Consider the following 20670-nt stretch of genomic DNA (forward strand, 5'->3'; position numbering starts at 1 on the left):
ATTTACAGCCACAAAGCCATGATATTTATATTCTCATTAGTGGAACCATACACGTGTGCATCACCTGCACGGTTATTCAACTCCACTCAACAGTGCATCACATTATTTAAACATCTCCGGATCATTACAAAAGGAGTAGATTTCTTAAAACATTACCCTAGAAGTGAAATTGGAAGGAGAAATAAAACTCTGGTCTAACCAACAATATTCAGGGTTGAAGGATGAAAAACCAAGAGACACTTCCCGGAAAGGAACATTACCATACTTACACCGCCTCTACATTCTGACCTCATCTATGCCTACCAGTAACTGCCCCTCGGGCTTTCTTACCGGCAAAAACTCTCTCCCTTTTTGGCAGGTGTTGGATGTGTGATGCTGCATACCCTTCACTGTACACGGTATGTGGTGCACCTTTCTAGTCCACAAACATTTTAATGCAAGGGTTTTTTTGTTTGTAAGAACAAACAAACCTCATAAGGTAAGTTTTCCTTCCTGACAAGAAGATGCCCGTGTCTTAGACCAAGAAGCTTCTGTAACACCAAATGCTATTTCTAGCATCATATGAAACTATTCACCTCATTCCTGTTCTCTTGCACAGCCACCTCTTGCTGAACAATAAAGAAAAAAGTCCCACTAAAACCTTTATCATTCTACATGTTAAGATCTAACACCAAAAAAAAAAAGTTATTTTTGCATTTTGCCTGTTTCCTGTTTAGTCAACGTAAACCTACACATGAGGGTGTATTTGTTTCTTCAGCAAGTACTGAGTTATAGCCTGTGCATAACTACCTGCCCACCTACCTGGTGGCAAACCTGGCACCCCATTCAGAAATTTGGGATGCTTCTTTTCAAATAACAACGGTGCAGCAGGCGTCAGACACACATAGGCAAAGCTAGACTTCTGCTATTAAACTTAAAAAAAAAAAAAAAAAGAAAGAAAAAGGAAAAAAAAAAAGAAGCACTTCATTAAATGCAGGTCACTTGTGCATGAGCCCGGCAGCCACATCGCTGCTTTTCCTTCCCGTAGAAGTTCCCTGCCCGGCGCTGGGCGCCCGCCGCGGACATCCCGGTCAGGATCTGTCCCGCGGGCCGGGCCGGACACCGGGCCGGGCAGGACACCGGGCCGGGCAGGACACCGGGCCGGGCCGGGCCGGGCAGGACACCGGGCCGGGCACCGCGCCCGGGCTGCTCCGCCACAACCGGCCGCCGAGCCGCAGTCACTCAGTCCTGAGGCGAGCGGGGCGTCCAGACGGAGCTGCAAGTCTCTCCTCCGGAGCAGCCGGGGAGGACGTGCCGCACGCCCCGTGCTCCCCAGCGCCCTGCCGGCCGGCGTCTCCTGCGCGGAGCCCCGGGGCTCTCCCCACCGGGCTGCCGGTCCGGCTGCTCCCCGGCCAGGCGGCGCAGCACGGCGCCCAGGCCGCCCCCCCGCTTAACGGCGCTACCTGTCACCGCTGCCCCTGGCGCCGGCCAGCGGCCGCCCGGCACCCCCGCAGGCAACACCCTCCGGGGCACCTGCGGGCAGGTGCGGATGGACGCGCTCAGCCCGACCCCGGCGGCGGCTCCGGGGGACGGGGACACCCCCCGCGGCGGGAGGGAGGGAGGGCGGGCGCCGGCGGAGCCCCCGGCAGCCGCCGCCTCGTCCCTCGCACGCTCCCGGCCCTTCAACTCGGGCCTCCGCGCACTTTCCCCGGCACTTTCCGCCGCGGTGACCCCCCGCCCGCCCCTGTCCCCGCCGCGGCGGGCGGCCGCCCGCACGCACTCACCTCTGCCCGGGCCCCGCCGCTCAGCCCCGCGCCGGGCTGGCCTCCTCCGGAGCGGACGGGGCGCCTCGCCGCCTCCCCCTGCCTGTCTCCGGCAGCGTCTCTCCCTGCGCTGGGGCTGTGCCTGCCTCCAACTCATCCCCAGCCTCTCCTCCTCCTCCTCCTCCTCCTCTTTCTCCTCCTCCTCCTCCTCCCCCCCGCCCTGCCCGCTCCGCTGGCTGCCGCCTGTCTGCAGCGAGTCTGGCTCTGGCGGACGGGCGCGGGGGCCGCCGCCGGGGGGGGAGGAGGGAGCGGGGGAGGGGCGGCGGCGCTCCCTGCGCTCCGCGCTGCCGCCCGGCCCCGCAGCCCACACTGACACCTGCCGGGCGGATGTGCGCGGCGGCGGGGCCGGCACCGGGGCCCCGCCAGCGGCGGGGCGGGGGGGGGTGCTGACGCCCGAAATTACGGCGGAGCGTCTCCTTCTAGGAGCCGCTGCAGGGCAAGGCCCGCTCCGCCCCTGCGGCGGCGGCTCCCAGCAGGGCCGCGGGCTGGAGATGGGGGCGCGGGTGGAGGGGGGGTGAGCTAGCTGCTGGAGAGAGTCCAGCGCAGGGCCACGAAGATGCTGGAGGGAGCGGAGCATCTCTTGTATGAGGAGAGGCTGAGGGAGCTGGGGCTCTTTAGCTTGGAGGAGAGGAGACTGAGGGGTGACCTCATTAATGTTTATAAATATATAAAGGCTGAGCGTCTTGAGGATGGAGCCAGGCTCTTCTCGGTGACAACCAATGATAGGACAAGGGGCAATGGGTGCAAACTGGAACACAGGAGGTTCCACTTGAATATGAGAAGAAACTTCTTCACGGTGAGGGTGCCAGAGCACTGGAACAGGCTGCCCAGGGAGGTTGTGGAGTCTCCTTCTCTGGAGACATTCAAAACCCGCCTGGACGCCTTCCTGTGTAACCTCATCTGGGTGTTCCTGCTCCGGCAGGGGGATTGGACTGGATGATCTTTGGAGGTCCCTTCCAATCCCTAACATCCTGTGATTCTGTGAACTTGAGGCAGCCCCCAAGCTGCCCTTGGCAGCCAGGCCCCGCCGGCAGGGGGGTCCCCGCGGCCCCCCACCACCAAGCAGGGACCCCTCAGCCCGGACGCGGCCCCTGCCTGCGCTCCTCTGCTCAGGACAGGCTCGACCTGGGGTGGGGGGAGAGGGCAGAAAAAAAAAGAGTACACTTTGTCCCATGCAGAATGAGAAATTTTTTGACATTTCAAAAAATGTTGCAAGACAGGAAAACCCAGTTCCAGTCACGGCCCAGCAGGCAGGAACCCAAAGCAGGCTGCCCTGCCTGTGTTCACTTGCAGACACTGTCCGTTCAGAGTCAGTAACACAGTCCTGTACAAAGGCGTCGAGCTTTCCTTTGCCCTCAGCCTCCCCCTCTCTCCGTGAATATCTTTTGGGACGTGGGGCTCTGGTGCAGATCACTATGTAAATCTGCCACCTTAATCTCAGCTATGCCCGAACCAGGTGGGAACAAATTTAACAACTGGAAGTTGTGTGTATATGTTTAAATATAGGAATATTTATCAACACCACTCCCACAGAAAAAGAAAAAAAAAAATCCCTATTTCTGTTAATTCAGATCACCAGCCTCAGTCGCCATTCCCGTCCATGATGCACTCTTGAGACCACTCCCCAGTTTTGAGCGTGTGACCCTAAGAATGAACAGAAGAAATAGCAGGGAGTAGGTAACGTGGTGCATTGTAAAGGTTGCTAACTTGAAGCATGTGCGCTTTCCACTCCAATGTGCTTTTTAAGTGTAGTTTGTTTCCCTTCTTGCCTCATCCCTCCCCCTAGTTGCAAAGTGAAAGGAAAACGCGATTCTGCCTGGAGGAGCCACAAATCTTCCAGCCCAGAATTAAGAGCATCAAGCTACGAAGATCAAGGTGACAGCCTCCAGCTCGTGCTCTGGGTCACTGGATGTGATGGGAAATGGGGAACCAATGGAACAGTTCCAAAACAGAGAAACACTCAGATCAGCAGTGAAAGATGATTTTAGCAAATATATTTTGGATTAAGCCACAAAGAGCCAAAGGAACATCAAACAATACAGGAAAGAAGACCTTTCAGTAACCTGGATTATATATTTGGGCTGCTTGTCCTGAAAGTTGCAAAAATCGTCAAAAGGTCACAGGGTTAATAATTACATAAACAACTACTTATAATCCATACATTGGTATTTATAATCTATTTATAATCTGACAAACTGAAAGAACTGTGATTTCAGGTTTGCTCTATAGTTTGCTTTCGAGAGTCAAGTGCTCCATTTCCAAGAGTGCCCCAGTAATCTATACCTGCTTCCTAACAAATGAGTTTGACATGTGTCTGCTGTGTTCCCTTCAATGACTTCTCAGGGAAAATAAGAATTCATTCACTTACGTCATAGATTCTTGCCATGTGCAAGGAAATATCCCTAACCCATGGAAAACTTTGTAAAGCATAACAAAACCACTTATCAAGTAACAAGTTATCTCGATACAATACCACACCAGTGGAAAAAATTGCTTGGCAGCAATTTGGGATATTTTGTGCCCGTAGAAGGAGGACAGCAAAAAAACCAGTGAAAACGTACAGACTTATCAGAAAGCGCGATGTATGTACGTATTGATCCACACCTGCAAAGTGAAACGCAGTCAACACTCAATACTGCTGGTACTCTTGTTCCTATCCAAGATATCCCTGGATGAGATAATCTGCAACCTAATATACTGGCACCTGCCAGAGGGCAACAATTCCTCAGATATATAAATCCCTTTACCTCTTAACCACCAAAATTACCATTACAAGTTCTTTCAGTGTCTGTCTCCACTTAAACATGTGTGAAGGATGTCAGTGTTTCTGAAACTTAGAGACAGTCCAAGAGGAGTGTTAATATTTCTCCTCTGATAAAGTTATAAATCATAGGAGATCTTGGAGCTGTGTAGAGGTTCTAAAGAGAAACTGAGAGTTTGGTTATATGAAGAAACTCATCTTAAAAAACAAAACCAAAAAACCCACCAACAACAGAAACAAACCAACCAACCAACAACAACAAACCCCACACCTCTTCAGTGAAAGGAATACTCACAGTATCACGATACTGAGTTTTCACACTCGTGAGGTTCCATAGGCATCCTGACTGTTGCCTGGATAAGCAAGAGAAAGTTTATTTCAGGTATAGGCAGATCTGTGTGTTATTTTTCTATCTTTATTGTCTTCTCTAAACCTGGTAATGATATAGTTAATAAATGGACTGTTGGGGGTTGTTTTTTTTTTTTCTTTACTAATTTATCATTCATCTGATAATAAAAGTTACTTCACTGTTACTGCTAGACAGCATGGTACTGCATTCCTAAGAGTGTAGCTTAACACCAGGAGCAGCCACTCACCCCTGCTATTAATACATCCAGAAGCCCAATGAAAGAACCAAGGAAACGTGGGACACAGGTCCTCTGCTGACTCTATAATAAATACTTGGCCCAATCACGCTATCAGATATGGTAGGAGATACACAACCTGGTGAAGCGTGTGGTCTTGATTGTCCATATCCGACCCCCGTAGGGCCCGTTCTCTGGGTTTGTTACGTCTGCTCTAACTGCTGTCACCTCTCCCTTCCCATTCTTGCAGCCTGCAAGACGTGCCGCGCTGCTAGGGAGGAAGCCAGCAGAGAAACCAAGGGTTTGAACAGTTAGACTGAGGAACAAATTTGAAGCCAGGGACATAATGGCTGTTGGTTTTAGTTACTAGTGACTCATCTTGTTTCCCACCAGGAAGCCACAGATCAGTGTATTTCAAGTATTACTGATTCCTATTATCTGTTATGCTGAGAGAACAAGGAAAAAGAAATTAAAAACATTCAAACTGCAGTAAGAACATAGCCAAGTAACATATGGGCACGTGTGATAAGCCAGTCTTACTAAACTACATGTAAAAGCTAGCTACAAATAAAAGGCCACCTAAAACTAGTTAGTAGAGTATTTGGTAGGGTTTTTTTACCCAAGAGGTCCTCCAGATTTATCTCCCAGTTGTCCGCCACGAGCAGATAAGCACTGCTCATAATCCTAACCTGCTGCTGTTCCGCAAAAAAAAGGACTGCAACCTTACTGGCACCCTGCAGCACATAGGGACAGAAAAATCTTCAATATGCCAACTTCCAAAAGACACAACTCAATCAAGCCTCTGGGGCGGGGAGGACTGGGTTTTGGTGGTTTGGGTTTTGTTGCTGTTGTTGTTTTGGGTTTTTAATCATGGCAGAATCTAGTGAGGGAAGACATTACAAAAGAGAAAGATATGACAACTCCCTCTCACTAACGCCAGGAAGTTATATTCTTTCTCTTGGATGATTCCCAAGAAGGTCATTCCTTTCAAGGGCTTCCACTCTCCTTCCTGATTAGACTAATAAGAGTATGTCAGGGAAGAAGATTTCTATATTAAGCGACTTATAGAACTAATAGCAACCAATCAAATCTCCTAAAAAAATTAAAAATCAGTGACACCCAAAAAAACATACCACAAAGTTGCCATAATATTTTTGGTCATTTCAAAGGGAAAAGGTCTGACAAATATTTTAATAAAAGATCCTGAAATTTTCCAAAGTGATCCAAGATCTTAACGCAAATTCTGACGTTTCGGTCACAGAGGGATGGAGGCCTCACTGCACCGAGCTTCGGAGTAGGTGCAAGGCCTCAGAGCCCAAGCAGCAGATGTGCACAAAGGGACTTGTGGGGCCCTCTTCACCACAAACACAGGGTTCCAGGGCCCAGACTGTATTTGCAACACAGTGTTACGGTGGTGTGTAATTGCGTCGCTCCAGTGACAGCACTGTCACAGAAAAGGACCGCTTTGCGTGCCTTGTTACGCAGGTGGTAGTTATTAAAGCAACGATGGGTGGTGGTGGCGGGGCGGGAAGGATGTAAGGAAGGCAGCACAAGGAAGATTACTTAACGCATTTTGCTGTTTTACAAAATTCTGTGTCTGTTCCAGTCATTCACTGAAATTAGACTCCAGCTAGTTTGTCGTTCATGGGTGCGCACACACACACGCATTCTGCAACGTGTTGTTCGTCTGCCAATTCCACCCACACACCTGCAGACCCCTCCACTAGATGTCAATCTCAGTTTCAGATAATCCCGCAAATCTTGAGAGATGTTTTGGTTTTCTTGTCATGACGGACGTAACTAAAAAAGGTTTTCACGTTAAATAAAATGCAATGTCAGATTGGAAACTTAATGAGCGTTATGAGTATTCGGATTGCATCCTCAGGTTTTCACAATAATGCAGCATTACAGAGCATACATTTCTTTGTTTTCAACAATAAAAAGACTTGGAAAGGACATCATTAGACAAAGTACTATAGAGATGGTAATCAGCTGAGTCCAGACTGGAACTCTCACAGCTACCGTCCACAGTAGGTAATCCAAGAACTTGGGAGAGGTGTGGCAATAATCTCAGTTGGATGCACATCCTGTATCTCTTATTGAAATTTCAAAAACTGTACTGTTGGTCACCATGAAATTTCTGGAAGACAGCACCAACACACCAATGAATTTGGAGCTTATAAAAAACAGCGGATGAGAAACTCTGGCCATTCTTACTGTTTCTGAATTTTTACAACTGATGCACAGGTAAGGGAACCAGCAACCCCAAGACTCTGCAAACTATAATGGCTGTAATGTCTTCCTCTTTTTCCTAAAGGAAGGCCTAATGCAAAGAAATTCCACTAGGAATGAGCACAGATGAGGTTGCCAGGTCTAGCTTTAGCTTCCAATCAGCCAAGAAAGCTACGATGTGGAAACCCTCTGCGAGGAACCAAGAGGAATGGGCTGGAATCAGATCGTATCACATAAGCCACCAAATACCACATACACTACCATAATAAAGAAAGAAATTACATTCCCTGGTCAGAGGGGCTGGCTGACTGAACAGCAAATCAAAATGGAGTCCTGTATCAACATCTTATTGTATAGAGTCAAAAATGTATGTAGCAATTAGGCAACATTCGATCATCAAATAAGAAGCAAATTTTTTTTATTTACCAGGCCATTTTTCTTTTATAAAAGAACCTGAAACCATTTTTCTTGGAGTTAGCTGATCCTTACGGATGTACCAAGTGTCTTATGAGGTAGCATAGACTGAAAGAATGGAATCCTAACCTGAAATGGAGTTTTTCTTTTTGACAGCATTCCTTTAAAATAAAAATGGCAACTACGGTTTTGAATTCATTCTCTGACTGATAAGTATTTGAAATACCAAACTGTCTAGTTTGCTGAAATGTTGATAGCACTACCACATTAAAATAGAAAGATATTTAGTAACTTCACATCCATTTATCTGCTTTCAAATTAGTCAGTAAATTTTTCAGATCAGGGAAAAAAAGCCTCCAGTATGCAGAATAATAATGATAACAAAATGCTACTTCCAAACTCTCCCATGGCACTAACACACTTTGGACACTGCTTCAGTAATTTAGCATATTAATTAACACACAGAATGTACTCCGTCATTATCAATTTACAAACAGGTGTATTTTCTGCTTTGCAAAACAAAGCCTTTACCATGCGAAAGATAAAAGCTTCTTGTTTATAATAGAATTTCCCAAATATGTTTTCATTTTCATTCCCAAGTCTCAGATTGATTTGTGTTGGAGGACATGCCTTAATATTTCCATGACACAGGTAGAGAATGTAAGTCATAAAAGAAATATGATTCGCCTTAATGTACTATGAGAACAGGCAGAATCAGGAACTCATCCAAATTCTCCTGCTTTATTCCGCAGCATTCTGCCTACTGGACCAAAAAGCAGCCATTCTGCTTGTTATTCTACAATTTTGCTACACCACTTAGACACACACAAGTCTATGGAGCCAGATGGGAGCTGGCAGAGGTGCTCACCAAGCCACTTTCTATTATTTATCAGCAATCTTGGCTAACCAGGGAGGTCCCAGCTGACTGGAAGTTGGCAAACGTGACACCCATCTACAAAAAGGGCCGGAAGGAGGACACAGGGATCTACAGGCCTGTCAGTCTGACCTTGGTGCTGGGGAAGGTCATGGAGCAGATCATCTTGAGTGCCATCACCTGGCACGTGCAGGACAACCAAGCGATCAGGCCCAGTCAACATGGGTTTATGAAAGGCAGGTCCTGTTTGACCAACCTGATCTCCTACTATGACAAGATGGCCCACTTAGTGGATGAGGGAAAGGCTGTGACACCATATCCCACAGCATTCTCCTGGAGAAGCTGGCAGCTCACGGCCTGGACAGGTGTACTCTGCAATGGATAAAGAACTGGCTGGAGGGCCAAGCCCAAAGAGTTGTGGTGAATGGAGCCAAATCCAATTGGCAGCCAGTCATGAGTGGTGTTCCCCAGGGCTCAGTGTTGGGGCCAGTTCTGTTTAATGATCTGGATGAGGGGATCAAGTGCATCCTCAGTAAGTTTGCAGACAACACCAGGTTGGGTGGGAGTGTTGATCTGCTGGAGGGTAGGAAGGCCATACAGAGGGATCTGGACCGGCTGGATCACTGGGCTGAGGCCAATTGTATGAGGCTCAACAAGGCCAAGTGCCAGGTCCTGCACTTGGGTCACAACAACGCCAGGCAGCGCTTCAGGCTTGGGGAAGAGGGGCTGTAAAGCTGCCTGGCAGAAAGGGATCTGGGGGTGTTGATCAACAGCTGGCTGAACATGAGCCAGCAGTGTGCCCAGGTGGCCAAAAGGCCAACAGCATCCTGGCGTGCACCAGGAATAGTGCGGCCAGCAGGACTAGGGAAGTGATTGTTCCACTGTGGGTGGCACTGGTGAGGCCCCACCTTGAATCCTGTGTTCAGTTTTGGGCCCCTCACTACAAGACAGACATTGAGGTGCTGGAGAGAGTGCAGAGAAGGGCAGCAAAGCTGGTGAGGGGTCTGGAGCTCAAGTCTGATGAGGAGCGGCTGAGGGAACTGGGGCTGTTCGGCCTGGAGAAAAGGAGGCTGAGGGGAGACCTTATCGCTGTCTGCAGCTGCCTGAAAGGAGGTTGTAGCGTGGAGGGGGTTGGTCTCTTCTCCCAGGTAGCAAGTGATAGGACAAGAGGAAATGGCCTCAATTTGTGCCAGGGGAGATTCACATTGGATATTAGGAAAAAATTTCTTCACAGAAAGGGTTGTCAGGCATTGGAACAGGCTGCCCAGGGAAGTGGTGGAGTCACCGTTACTGGAGGTGTTTTAAAGACATGTAATGAAGTTCTTATGGACACAGTTTAGTGCCAGAGTTAGGTTATGGTTGGACGCTATGATCTTGAAGGTCTCTTCCAACCAAAATGATTCTATGATTCTAATTTTTTATTTTTAAAGTACTACCCAAACCCCCTTTTTCTCCAAAAGCATAGCCAGAATTACTTTTTCAGCTGTCAGTCCTACTGTACTGGTTTATGTTACTTGTGAAGGGAGTAATTAGTTTGCAAAGCACTTTTAAATGAAAGAATTGCCAAATATTTTAGAAAGGATCCTAACTCTTTTCAGGTCCACATCAGAAATCCCACTGACTTCAGTAGGATCAGGATCAGACTCATTTTATACACACAGACACAGGCACAGACACACACACACACACACAAAACCTACAGAAAAAGCATTCGATAAAGAATGCTATGCCGAAAAACTCCAAAACTTTGGATAGTCTTAAATGAAAAGAAGGAAATCATATGAGAAGGATGTGTAATAGAACTGATTATCAATAACAGCATCATCATCTTATGCTGAACTGTAATGGGAGAATCTGTATTATAATCTATACGCTTCCTTTTTTTCACTAATATAATCATTCCTATTCAGCTGCCCATACTCCTAGCTTTCAAATCCTTCCCACTAAACTTGACACATCCATGTGTGTTTAGAAGCTACTTTATGCTTCTTGTTTAGGGCTTCCCAGAATAATTCTTTCTATTTATGCACTTCAAAAAAAAATTCCTGATTTTTTGTTATTAGGATCATCTTCACTTTGCCAGTAGTACAGTACAGAGCACCTGGTCAATGCTTAAACTTTAAAATGTAATTGCCTTAATTTTAAGAACCCTACATTGCAATAAATTTATTTTAGTTCTGCCCTTCAACTCTCTCCAAGGGTAAAGCTGGAGAGCTCTGAAAAGTTTCCAGTGTCCACTTACTACAATTGTTTCTTTTCTCTTTCTCCTTTATTTTTTTTTCCCCTGCCACTTTTGGACTCCTAAATTAAAGCCTTTGCATTAATGCAGCACTGAAAAATCAGAAGGCTTTCCTGTGACAGAAGACAATAAAAATTAAGGCAAACAGGTTGGGCAGATTACACTACTCAAATTGCATATATTGTCATATGAGTAGTAGCTGAGTGTTTTTCCTTCCCAACAGGCAACTCTACATCACTTTCAGGCACCCCTGGCTAACACTGCCCGCTGAATCGGATACTTGTCTTGTCCAGAAGGAGAACAATTGGAACCTGCTGTTGACCGAATGCCTGATTTTCTTCATCTGCCGCCGTCACCAGATGTCTGATGTTTTTCATGTCTGGAAAAAATGTTTCTACAATTGCTTACAGAAATACTGCAAATAAGACTGTGACATTATTCCCTTCTGGCCTCCTCCTCCCAAAGGGATCTTTGGAACTGGCTCTTTGCCCTTTCACATTAAACGTATCCTAGTGACCTCTTTTATCCTCCCCACTGCTTTTGCAGGTCATCTGTAATATATTTTTAATATTGAAAATCTGCATACAGTTGTTTAATGCCTTCCATTAAAGATTCTCAAAGCATTTTGTTGTCACTAATCAGTTCAGTCTCACCAACCCAGACGCACACAAGCATTATTCCTGTTCTATAGACCAGAAAACAACTACAGAGAAGGCTGAGTGGCAGAATTCCTTCCTGCATTCAAACTCCAACCACTAGATCACAAACAGCTTGAAAAAGGACAAACTGTTCTCTAATGCTCAGATCTGTACGAATGTATTAACAGGAGTTCCTCCAATAACTTGCTGTCTCCCCTCTCAGGTGCTTCCTTAGCTACCCATTTATTTATAAGCAGGCTACCTACAGATCTTAACATACCTTACAGACACCGAGGATAGAGGTCCATTAAAAAAAAAAAAAAAACGAAAATAAGTTAAAAATTATCTTTCTCAGTTATTTTAGCATCAGTATAACAAATTAGAAGAATGAAAAATACATACAAGTGTTAGATTTTTACATCCTTTTTTCTTTAATACACTGACTATACCTTTGGCAAGCATCTTCAGCACTCTTGATGGATAACTGAAACACTTCAAAAAAGACACTCCTAGAAAATATATTCAAAAATTGCGGATGAAAAAAAAGGATCTCTCAAAAGTTTAAGTCCAAAGCTCTATCTCAGGAGTGTCAAACTCATTGTCACCGGGGGCCATATCAGCCTCATGGTTGACTTCAAAGGGCCAAATGTAATTTTAGGACTGTATGAATGCAGGAGTAGTTAAAATGAGTTTAACTCCAAAGCTCTATATCATCATTATAGATACCAGCCTAACAGGTCATTCACATATCTCTCTAGTGAGTGCTAAAGTACTAAGATGTGTTCTGTCGTGTTGTGGAAATGATACCCTGATTCAGAAGTTTAACATGATGACATGTAAGGAAAACCCCCTATATTTCTGTCTCAAATCTTAGGAGTGAGAAAGTACTATGTTCAAGGATAGTCCTCTGCAACTCATTAGAAATGCTACACATTATACATTATGTAATAGAGACTTTCACAAGTGAAAATGGAAATAGTTTTCCTAGGTTAGGAAACTATTTACACCATAGGTAGTGATGTCATATACTAAAGTTTTGTTTGTGTTTACACGAAAGGATGGATTGTCGTCCTAACATTGAAAAACTCCTGTTGCAGATTAATGCCATTTTGGAAGTTCTTCTGATACTGTATCATCATCTGCAGGAATGTAAGTCAGTTTACACTGTGGCATTAGCCTCTATTTTTTTATCATTTTCCATTTATACATGTTATTTCTACAGTAGTTTTCCCCTTCATTGCATAGAATGGTGACTGCCCAAAGGATGAATTTGGAATACATATGGAAAGAAGTTCTCCTTGTTAGAAGCTCTGCCTCACTTGTACAGATGAACATCTTGCTCTTGTTAAGTATCACATTCACTAAGCCACATTCTAACAGCAGGAATTCATGAACAAATTGTCACAAGTTAAGCAAGGATGTAAAATTTACTACAAACCAGTTAATCCGCAATTAGTTTCTACAAAATGTATACTCTACCCCAGCAATGCATGCAAAAGAAATTGGTCTTTAACCAGGAAAATAAATGGCTTCGAATTAGCTCATATTGAGCTGACAATAACAATTTGCATGCAGGCAGTTAATGCAACACAGTTCACTTGGAGTAATTTATTTAAAATAAGGAGTTAGGGACAGAGCAGGTTATGCATATATATATGTACTCTCAATATACATATACTTACATTATGTCAGACAGTCTGGCAACATTTTTATAAACTACAGCCACACCTGTATCTCATGCCAATCTAAGTTACATCGTTTCCTGAAAATTTCGCTTCTTCAAGCTTTGTCTTTCTGGCAAGATGATAAATATATGAAATAACCTCCCATTCCTCAAACTTGAGACTTTTCACCAATCTGCATCAATGGGCACGTAGCTGCTTATGGTTTATTTGTAGCTATGCCGCTCACAGATTTTTAGCACATGACTATCCCAAAATTAATTGCTTTGAAACAAGACAAATAATAGACAGAGAAGGCTGTTTCTGCTTATTAGAACTTTTTTTTTGCTTTTTTTTTACAGTGCTATTTGTTTATTTCTCTGCTGTGCTCCATGTGTTATCCTGAAAGCACGAGAGACCCTCTGGCCTTCCTGGGCCTCTCTGCTTCCACACACCCTTGCCTGACTCAGTGGAGGTTGTAGCAACACCAAGGAGACTTCTCCCCATCTGCAAGTCCTCCTATTAACCGGTGCAGACTCTACTTGCTGGTTAACTGCAATGATCCAGGCACAGGTGAGATGCTGAGTGCATTCAGAGCAGCCTCTGAGAACATCAGAAATAACATCAAAAAAGCTTTGGAGTCAGTGTAGCTGTGATTTGTCTGTTCTTGAAGAGAATTACATGAGCGATTTATTTATCAGTGGGCAGTCTTAGCTTTGTACCAGGCATATGATTTTATAAGAAATCCAGACGTTATTTAGAACCGTGTCAAAAGTCAGACTAAACTTAGTACTCAAATTACTTTTTAAAGAAAACACATATGCTTTGCAGCTTAAAGAAAGAATTGTAAAATATCTCAGACTCACTTCTCTTAGCAATGTCATTAGGTTTTCTCTTGTGAAAACATGTAAGTCTGAAGAATCAAGAGTGGAAATATTTTGCATGCTTCTGTTTGGACATGGCTCATAACTCAGGATCAGTTTGAGTCTCAGTAGTTCCCCCAGAGTACAGAGCTATCTACCACTATAGTTTGATTTACACACACAATATCTACCTACATGAAAACCTTGAGACACTGGAAAAGACCACGATGGGTCTTCTACATTTATTTAGCAAACAAATCAAGTTACTTTCAACAGTCTTTGGTTTTCTTAGGCAATATTAGAAGCACCTGCACACAACTCTACCACTACTCTACACACACAAGGTTTATTTTGTTCTGAGACAGCCATCCCAAAGCTCTACCTACCACTCTACAGAGTGAGCTCACCTTCATGCCATGCTGTGCCTACCCAAATTGTAGCAGTCACCCACTTTCACCAAATAAAATGGTGCTTTATTTGCAAAGATTTAAATAAAGCTCTATTTGTCCATGAAAGATCTCTGTTCTTTTCAGCAAAACACATGATCTCATCATTCTGATATAATTGTCCCATTAATTGTATGAAAGAAACTGTGCACTGCCACAGCGGAGACAGATCACTCTAGAAGGCGAATCTCGGGAGTCTAGAGGGATGTTTTCAATTTACCTCTTCAACAGGAAGGAGAACGTGTGTCATTTAGCTATTCCCTAGGAATGAGAAAGCAAGCAAAATCAGCACGGGCCTGGGCTGACATCGAGATGCCATTCGAAGAGTATCCAGCCCCAGCAATGCCTCAGCCTCATAATAAGCCTTTTACAATCAGTTGCCCCTCAGTTGCCTTGCAAAATTCCATCTCACAAAGTGCCTAACGATGTCTTTTAACAAGGAACATTCAGCTGCACCTTCAGGAACACCTGTTTATTTTAGTGGTTGGTGCTGATATTTTCTCCTGCATGGTCATGTTTAAGTTCTGCAAAGACATACTATACGTAGTTTTTTGTTCAACTGCAGGTATTTGATTAAAATTGGTTTATATTTGTAAGTGACAGCAAAGCAAATTTCAGAAATAAAATTGTAATATTATAGGGGTGTTGGGTTTGTGTGTGGTTTGTTTGTTTTTAGAAGAAAACATTGTGCTCACACAAAAAATAAATATCTCTATTGCAATAGATATTACCGCTCTTAATACAGTTTTTGAGCTACTGACTTTCTTCCCAGTCAGCCTTCCTTCCAGAGTTCTAAACGAAGTGAATAAAAGATGATCAGATACAATAGCTGTATGGAAGAAAAATCCTTTCCTTCAGCTGCACTCCAGTAAGGAGGTTGTTTCAGCAACTTAACACTTACTCTTGAGCTGACATGAATACTTGAGTCATTTCTAAAACAAACATCACAAGAGTTAGCTACAACAGAAACGTGTCACCCTTTAGTGCTTTGAGAGTTTCAATTTATCAAGACTGACAATCTCCAGAAGCTTGATGCTGAAATAGCAGTACTGATGTGGACGCAAGGATGCTGCATTGAACAGCCAGCGCGTTCTCCAAGTCCCACTAAGAAGCCTGAAGTCCTTGTGATTATACACTGTCCTTGGTGATTAAAGTCAGAGACTCAGGAATGTGGAGTTACAAGATCGAGCCCATAATCTAGCCACTGTAGAAGGCAAGACCAAGTGAAACATCATCTCCACCACAGGCCCTTCTACTTTTCCCAGTTGCATGTAGCAGTGCACATCAACGCTTCCTATGCCAGAACAGTCTTCTCACCTTCCCTCCAGCTCATACTCTTGGGGCCCTAGGATTGCAGCCCTACCCTTGTACTCCCACGTTTTCCACTTGTATTTCATCTAAAAGATTTGGTTTTGTTTTTTTTTTTTTTGTTTTTTTTTTTTTTTTTTTAAATTCAGAGTTTGCATCTGACAAACCTGACTCCGCAGGCACGGCTGTTTATCTGCTTTTCCTGATGTGGCTTCTTGGACTTTGGGACTGAGTACAAATACACCTTCACCTTCAAACAGGAAGATCCATTTGAGGTACCATATATTAGTCTGACGTGCTAGATCTTAAGTCTATCATATTAGCACAGCAAATGGACCTCACCCTATCCCTGGGTAATCAAGTAGGGCAAATTCTTGGCAAGGGGAACTAAAGTTTGCCTCCTTTAGACACCAGTATTTATGATGTTTCACATTAACTGGGCTAAGCCCTGTGGAGTTCTTCCTCTGTGGAAAGGAATTATTGCCTCCCATACTATTAAGTCCCCTACTTGTGCATCTGGAAGCAGAAATGCTTTATCACACTGACCTGCATTGGCTTAGTTGTTTCAGGTGGGGCACATGACTTCTTTCTGCATTGCCTACAGATCTGTTGAAAACTGCTGCTCATCAAAAGCTGATCTCACAACAGGCTGCTTCCCTCCCTGTTTAAGCAGCAGGATACCATCTTTTTCACAGACCTGTGATATTCTTGGCTTTTTGTCCTGGTGTGTCAAAGTGACTAAAACAGTACTTTTGCCCAGCTGAAAAAGGGACTAACCTGGTGGTGCAGAGGTGCACCTCTTCACGCTTGGAGACTCTGACAACAGTCTTTCACATGACAAGAATCTGCCTAAGCAGGCAGTGTGGGCTTTACCTGTCAAAACTGCAGTGTATGAAGCCCACTGTTCCCCAAGGCAATTGTCATGCAACTCCCACATGACCCAATTAAGGAAAAAAACATCTTAGGACAACCTTAATGTTATCACTTCAGCATATATAAACTGGATTACTGAGGAGGCAGGTTTTCAAGAACTGCAGTGCGCTCCGGGGCATTAACAGACCACACAGTCTCTGCTGCTGCAGCGGCTGTTCCTCCTTTTGCGCATCTGGGTTTCAACTCAATCTCACCAGTTTCAGAAAAAATTGCACTTGTATGTGCGCTGGAGTTCAGTCAAGCTGGCAAATCATAGAATAGGTTAGGTTGGTGGGGACCTTCCAAGGTCATCTAGTCCAACCCCCTGCAATGAGCAGGGACATCTGCAACCAGATCAGGTTGCTCAGAGCCCCGTCCTGCCTGGCCTGGAATGTCTCCAGGGATGGGGCATCTACCACCTCTCTGGGCAACCTGGGACAGTGTTTCACCACCCTTATTGTAAAAAATTTCCTCCTCATGTCTAGCCTGAATCTCCCTTCTTTTCATTTAAAACTGTTAACCCTTGTACTATTGCAACAGGCCCTGCTAAAAAGCCTGTCCCCATCTCATAGGCCCCCTTTAAATACTGAAAGGCCGCAATAAGGTCTCCTCAGAGCCTTCTTTTCTCCAGGCTGGGACAAAGGCATCCTCATACTCAGCATCACTGTTCCAAGCTGGCCTGCTTTCCACTCCAGCATGTCCTTCTGACCCAAACAGGCTCTAAATACTGACCCCCTGCTCTAAGTCAGGTGCCTATAGAAGGGAGCAGATCAGCAGCATGAGTGGCCGGTTGTGGAAATGGCAGAAGCAGCTTTCCAGGGTGAGGGGTGTCTCCGAGACCCCTGTCCCTGCAGCAGATACACTTGCTCCTGCCCAAGTTTTGGGATAACTAATGTGTCTTAAAAAACTCCTCCAGCTCAGAAGCGGTTACGACCTCCAGCCGCCTGCCATCACCTTTCTGCTAGAGATTATCTGCTGGAGGGGCGCTTATTACAAATGTTCCGCAATCTGTTGCCTTCAAAGTGAACTAACTTAACAAAAAAAAGTATAGAAAAGTCTTTCTACCCTAACTCATTTTGACAGACAAGTTTGAAAATGACAACACACACAACAAACAGATCTGAGATGATGGTAGTTACCAGCTGAAAAGCTGGTGACAAGCAGCTGAGGGGCAGTTACCTCTTCTGCAAGCACAGCAAGATCCAGACAGTAACATCTGCCCATGACTTCATTAAATTACAAGTTTGTCTTCTAAATGGGAGCTTATTTTCTACACACTGCTAGAATTAAAAAAAAAAAAAAATTACTATATTACTCATCTGCATTGCTAAAGTTAACATCTTCTACTTAATCCACAAACAACTCTCTTTCTGCATAGCCAAGTGTCAAAGTAACCAAAGTCTCATCCCAAAACCTTTGTTTAAAAGACCTCACAACTTCTTTAGCTTCAATAAGTCAACATTTTTCACTTCTTTGTCTCATTCTCTACTGCACCAAAATGAAAAACTATTTGGAGTTCTTTTTAGTGTTCCAAATGCAAGTTTTATTTCAGTATATGAATTTTTATTTCATTCTACACTCATAAATGTGCTTTTGGAATTACACAAAAGAAAATTCATCTTTCTACAAAAGACTGGACAAGAATCTCCATGCCATAAAATAAGACCCACGATAACCTCCTCACTGAAGCGGTGCAGAAGTATCTTACCTAGATCCTTCTTAAGAGGGCAACTACCATATTGCAGCAGCATAGCTGGTTTAATTTCTGGTGATACTAGTGATTAGTCTTCATTTAAATAATTCCGCACTCTTATAGCAGTTCTGGGAAATAGCCTCATTTCTTCTGCGGGCTTTTTTGTTGTTGTTGTTTGGTTGGTTTGGAGTTTGGCGGGCTGTTTTAAGCTCACAAACGTATTTTGTTTACAGCAGTTCTGAAAATGCTCACAGACTAGTTCCTATAGGCCACACAGAGATGCCTGGAGCTATGAGCCTAGTTGCTCTGACAGTAATTCCTCTGGGGATCCCAGGGGCGACCCCAAGGGAGAGGTACACAGAAACTATAGAGACTATGCAAGAAATACGCCGCGTATGGTACAGCCTTTGAAATTACTTCCTAACATACACCAGCAGCCTAACACGCATTCTTTGAACCCCAGAAAAGCTATGCAGGTGTGAAGGGGCAGCAAAAGAGTTCTGGGGAAGTACATAATTTGCCTACATTAATAGGTTTATACAACTAAATGGCAAGATTAAGCACCAGTTATTGTTCTAGGTATGCAAATGCTTTGAAAATTCCATCCCATGATTTAATTTACTTGATTTCTAAGAATACCAAAGCTCTTTTTGCTAGCCTGTAAGCCAGCATTCTTTCCAGTGACATCTTTTATGGTCATGTTTTCACAATTAAAACCAGGTAAGAATATTTATCTCGTGATGTTAGGTTATGTTCACATCCTATTCAAACACATCTTTCTGCTTTGTCACAAGGACAATACAACTTAGATACTTTGTACTACCACTTATGTCTTTTCATTTAATTCTTTTAATTCCTTAATTTTTGCAAAATTTATTCAATTTTCAGTTTTTGTCAGCAAGGTGCATTCAATTTTTCCTTTCTTCTTTTTGACTGTCTAGAGAGAAAGCTAAGGGGATGGTGAATGTGTGAAGTTTAAAAATTTAAAACGAAAACCATTAACTTTTAATGTTGTTCGTCCATTTCCTCCATGGGTTTTTTCATATCAAATATGCTACATTTAGAAGAAAGACTTCTTTGAATTGCCAGTACAATCAAGTATAAAAAAACAGAAATAAGTTTTTAACTATATTGTAGAATTATCCTCAGATAATGACAACGTATATATTTATATAATCTACACCTGTAAAATTTCTACTTGCAATGAAACTGAGGTTGCACCATACTATGATAAATATCCTTCTGATCCTAATGCACAATTCCTGTTTATTCCATAGAAGAAACCAGAAATTATGGAAAGTAAGCCTCCAAAAGGGATGGTTTTGTGAGAGATTCTTACAGGTACCATCTGTTCATATCATTAGAAAATAAACTTTAATATTTCACTAAAATTCGATTTGTCACATCATCTCTAGATTCCATTAAATGGATCTTCTGTCCCTAACACTTGGCAAAACAATTTAGAAAGGGAAGTACGTTCAAGAGAGGCCTAGAACAGAACACAAGGTCCAAATATTCCTGAATTTTGGAAAGTCTACTCCATACTGTTGTCTTTATCAATACTGAAGGGAAGATGACATTTTAATACTTGGCCTTTGCACCCAGTGTTTCCCATAGAGAAAACAAAACAAGAAACCACTCCAATGCCAAACACTGCAATGAAAGTTAAACAAACCAACCAACCACAACCAAACACCACCACAACCCAATACTAAAAGCTCCTAAACCCTACAGGACACAGTCTCAGAGAATCAGCAGGTTGACAGGCCCCTGATTTACCTGAAAGGAAGAAAAATTTTCCTGCTTTTTGGATCTTACACCCGCCAATGGGTTAAATTACAGGCCTTGATTTCTTTGGCATTCCCTTCCCTCTCCATGGAGGCCCTGGTCTGCAAACACTGATAGCATCCACAAGAACAAACACACACAAGTTCTGAGCTGATTTTCACACAATTGCTGAAAACCTGTGAGATAAAGGTGAAGAACATCTGAGCAAATTATAGAAAATGAAGAAAAAAATCTGCAATATGAGGACACAAGGTATTTCTTTCTGAATACAGAAACCCCACTTGCCTAGCTATCATCCTTTACTATGAACAAACTTTCAAAGACTGTTTCTCTCTAGTACTCATGAGTCATTTTCTAACATCGCGTCTTTGGCGGCTTGAAGCATTTTGAAAGTGGAAAGCAAACAAAATTGCTTTTAATGCACTCATAAGAGGGTACTTCAGGTTTTTTAAAAG

General features: G+C 43.8%; 1 protein-coding gene across 1 annotated transcript in view; it reads right to left on the reverse strand.

Moving 5' to 3' along the window:
* Positions 1-1900, reverse strand: part of LDLRAD4 (low density lipoprotein receptor class A domain containing 4) — a 291893-nt gene extending 289993 nt beyond the window's left edge. The window contains exon 1 of the mRNA XM_065627234.1: positions 1764-1900. The gene's annotated coding sequence lies outside the window, so the exon portion shown is untranslated. The remainder of the gene's footprint in view (positions 1-1763) is intronic.
* Positions 1901-20670: the final 18770 nt, after the last annotated feature.

Source organism: Caloenas nicobarica, chromosome 2 (assembly GCF_036013445.1).
Source record: "Caloenas nicobarica isolate bCalNic1 chromosome 2, bCalNic1.hap1, whole genome shotgun sequence".
Taxonomy (NCBI): Eukaryota; Metazoa; Chordata; class Aves; order Columbiformes; family Columbidae; genus Caloenas; species Caloenas nicobarica.